The sequence below is a fragment of the Asparagus officinalis genome, unplaced genomic scaffold (genome assembly GCF_001876935.1).
Source record: "Asparagus officinalis unplaced genomic scaffold, Aspof.V1 AsparagusV1_Un890, whole genome shotgun sequence".
Classification (NCBI taxonomy): domain Eukaryota; kingdom Viridiplantae; phylum Streptophyta; class Magnoliopsida; order Asparagales; family Asparagaceae; genus Asparagus; species Asparagus officinalis.
Genome location: NW_017973149.1, coordinates 19162 through 23838, shown reverse-complemented (window position 1 = coordinate 23838; position 4677 = coordinate 19162).

Here is a 4677-nt window from a genome sequence, read left to right as displayed (position 1 = left end):
ATCTCGAGCTGTGTGCGGACACCTATAGATCCTCTTAGACTCGGATAACGATGTTCGTCATCTTCTCTCCATCTCGAGCTGTGTGCGGACACCTATAGACATTTTTAAACGCCTACAGGGGGTCTACAGGTAACAAATACCTTATTGGAAATATAATTACCATGTTAATCCTCCATGGTATCTGTTATGGAAAGCACAGAACAAATAAATTGATCGATGATAGTGAATAGCTAATATTAGAATGAGAGCGCATGACGACTCAAGGTCCAAGGAGCATTACTTTTATTAGTCTTAGCATTATGTGTAAAGTATAGATTCTTACAATTTATAGCTAAAAACGGAGGGGAAAAGAAAAGGAGAAAGAGGGAAAACGTAGAAAATGTGAATGATAAACAACCACAACATTCCTTCAATTCCTATATTATGATCACTTCAGTGATCATAAGTTTGAAGAAGAGAAAACGTCACAAGATCCAATTCGAATCCTTAATGTGTCCGAAATTACACTTGCTCCACTTCCCCGACCCCCACCTCCAATTAAGCTCTCATTGTTTGATTCTATTCTCATTTTCATCACTTGTTGAGTTCCTCAAATCTTCACTTTCCGCAACTCTCGTTGATTACTTGCCTCTTGCCGGGAAACTCACTCACATTCCCTCCACCGGGGATGTCCAAATAGACTTCTCTAAAACCAAATTAGTGTTACCTTCATCAAAGCTGAGGCGGATGAGTGGCACTAGAGGCACACCCCCAACCATAACTCCAACCACACCCTCTCTCTCTTTTGCTACTGTGCACCGGACCTCACATGGGATTTTAAAATTTTAAAATCTCATGTGGGGCCCCGTGCACTGTAGCAAAAGAGAGAGAGGGGGTGTGGTTGGAGTTGTGCTGGGGATGTGCCCCTATCATTTTCCGAGGCGGAATTTTAAAATCTCATGTGAGGTCCGGTACACTGTAGCAAAAAAAAAAGAAAAGATATGGTTGGAGTTGTGGTTGGGGATGTGCCCCTATCATTTTCCAAGGCGGACTTTGACATCCGACAACTTACAACTAGTGAGATCCATGATGTTGCATCTTTCAAGAAACTGGTACCAGGAATTTGATGTCAGTCTCTAGCCGGTTCCTGTATTTGCAGTGCAGGTCAGTCAAATCGCTAGTCGATCAATAGTAATACTAGGAAATGCATATATATTTTTATGGATAAATTCAAAAAACTCGGCTCATGGTTAGTTGTCATGGCAGCGACCTTACAGGATTTTCAAATTGATATTACCCCTTTATTTTCAGGTTCTAGTACATAGCCATCAATTCTTTTGTTGCAATAATCAATTCTCAACTTTACGCGTTTATATTTTTTAAAATACAAATTGGAGGAACCTGATCGGGACCTTTTCTAATCCTACGGACTTGGATCATTATGTAACTTATCCTTTTAATTATAACTAAGTTTTATGCACGTGCAATACACGTGATTAAATATTATAATTAAGTATTTTTTATTTATTTGCTTACTAAATTTTTTTTCTTAGTTCCATTTTGTTTGTTTTTGCTCACTTATGTCTTTAAACTATGATTATTCATTTTCTTTAATGTTTGTTTGAATGGGCTACAACAAATTTAAAATTTTCACGTTAATAATTGAATTGATAAGAAATAAATGTAATCTAAAGCTAATTTGAATTTGCATGTTATTTGGATTGATATGAAACCAAGCTTGACTTGAGAAGGTATAATGTTGTAAAAGTAAAAACACTTGAAGAAATAGTGTTATAAAAGAAAGATGAATAATTAAAGCCAATAATCCAAGATGATTAATTAAAAGTTGGCTACAATGAAACTAAAAAGAATATAAATTTTGTTGCTAATCATTGATAGACTTCAGAAAAAAATCATAAAATAAAGATTAATACTAACTCGAGTACACTTTTATATGATAAACGCATCCACATAACCATATAAAAATATTAAAAGAGTTCATGAAAATCTCTTCTAAAGATTCATGATTTTTCCTTAAAAAATTAAGCTATTCTATATACTAGCTATTCAATAAATTAAATTTGTGTTGTATTTTATGTTTAGTGGCCTTTAATAAGAATTTTAGTTGTAAAATATGTTACCTTCATATTTAAAGATCTTGAAATCTGACAGTACTATTACATGCTTATCTTTGACCATGTCCCTAAAAATTGATCATTCGTTGGTAGTCATATCCCCAAATAAGGTTACTTGCAGAGTCGTGGCACTATATAGAAAAATAAAAAAAATCAATTTTAACTTTTTTTTTTTACTTATGCTATGGTAACTAAGTATCATGTGCATACTTTTTGTCAATTATAGTGATTTTTCTCATCTTATCTAGCTTATTATATCTCGCAATATAGTTGATCAATGGCTTCACTTTAGTTTCTACTACAAGATTATTTATATATAATTTTATATTAAGTTTATGATTCCTTTAATATTTTAAGAATAAAGTATGAAAATTTATAAATACTTACTAATTTTTCTTGTATCTTTCATGAAGAATGTTTTTTTAATTAGGACAAAATTGTTTAATATGTTCTTCAAGGGGAACTCGGTCAGTGCTTCTTTGTCAGATTTGCATTTTATCAATGTCAATCTGGTGATTCATGAATGTTTTCAAATTTTGATTTTATTTCCTTCACTTCTCCATTTGAAATGAAAACAACTTGGTTCTTTTAAATGATATCTTTGAACTTTCTGATAGTTTTTTCATACATATCTCATTGTATTTTTTACCCTATAAATATTATCAACATTAAAGATAAATGTTTATACATTATAATCGGTTAATGCTAACCTATTATATTATAGTCTTTTATTAATTTTTCTTCTATCAATGGATGTTATTATTAAAATTATATGCAGCTCCTTGAATTTATACAGTAATGTTAATTTTTAATCTATCATATATTTTTAAATTCTTATTCCTAAACTTGATAGTTTTAATCTATGGTAATTGCTAATTTTTACCGGCATGAACTTAGACTACTTTTAGATGTTGAAAAGAGATGATAAATTTTAAATTGAAAGTTAAATTTATATAACTTAATGTTATAATATCAAACATTTCCTCTTTTCTTTGCCAAAATTTTAGCTTTTTTGTGAATTTGAACTTTTGAGGGTGTGTTTTGTAATTTTTAAACTTTGATAGTATTTTATAAAAACTTTTAATTATAAGTTGGGTGCTTATAATTCATATTTCATGTATTGGTGGTAAATTTTTAAATGTTAGAATATTTATTGTAACTTTAAAAATTTGAAGGTATTTTTACAATTACTAAAATTTGGGTTGGTTTTTAAAAAATTTAAAATTTCAATGATCTACTGATAATTTCTAAATTTGATGTGTACAGGTTATAAGTTTTAAAATTTCATGATTTTTTGTAATTTTTTACTTTTGGGAGAGTTTTTGTAATTTTTATAACTTTAAGGTTATTTTTTATAAATTTTAAAATTTTAAGTGCTTAATGGTAATTCTTGGAGCCCATCTATGTTGTTGCTAAGTTTTAAAATCTCTGAATTTTAAGGTGTTATTTTATAATTTAAACTTTTGAGGTTATTTCTGTAATTTCTAAAATATTAAGGGTGTTAATTATAAATTTTAAATTTTTAGATCTCGCGGTCGACCGCGATTTTCCTCGGTCGACCGCTGCAGTTCTAACGGCTCTTTTTAGAGCCGTTGCAGAATGGTTTTTTGGTCATTTTGTTTGGGTTTTTGGGTGAGGTCTTGGAGGCTATAAAAACCCTCTTTGATCTCAGTTTTCATGTACTCAAGAAATGTTTTAAACAAGTTTAAAGAGTTTTAAACAAGGGTTTAAGTGTGTTTTAGTGTTTGTTTGGTTTGAAGATTGTTTTCACAAGTGGAGGAGATCATCTTCTTGTTTGGGCTCCAATCTCCATCTCTCCATCTTGTCATCTATTGGAGAAGTTTTCTAAACTCTATCTAGCTTTACATTTGCTTAGTTATTTGATTATCATTCTTTAAAGCTAGTTTTTATATTGAGTTTAGATTTGATTATATTATCTCATTGTTACACACACCCACTTGAGCTTATTGTATTTGCATACATAGTATATTAGGGTTGTGAGAGATTGTAACATTGAGTTTGTGCTTAATTGAGTTCTCATCTATTATAGAGAACAAATTTATATTTGTTACATTGTGAGTGGTATAAGGTTTTCGGGTGAGCGTAGAAAACCAGGTTGTGATAGTGGATTTCTCCCCGGGAGTGGGGAGCGGAGACGTAGCTATAATTAAGTATTTTTTATTTATTTGCTTACTAAATTTTTTTTCTTAGTTCCATTTTGTTTGTTTTTGCTCACTTATGTCTTTAAACTATGATTATTCATTTTCTTTAATGTTTGTTTGAATGGGCTACAACAAATTTAAAATTTTCACGTTAATAATTGAATTGATAAGAAATAAATGTAATCTAAAGCTAATTTGAATTTGCATGTTATTTGGATTGATATGAAACCAAGCTTGACTTGAGAAGGTATAATGTTGTAAAAGTAAAAACACTTGAAGAAATAGTGTTATAAAAGAAAGATGAATAATTAAAGCCAATAATCCAAGATGATTAATTAAAAGTTGGCTACAATGAAACTAAAAAGAATATAAATTTTGTTGCTAATCATTGATAGACTTCA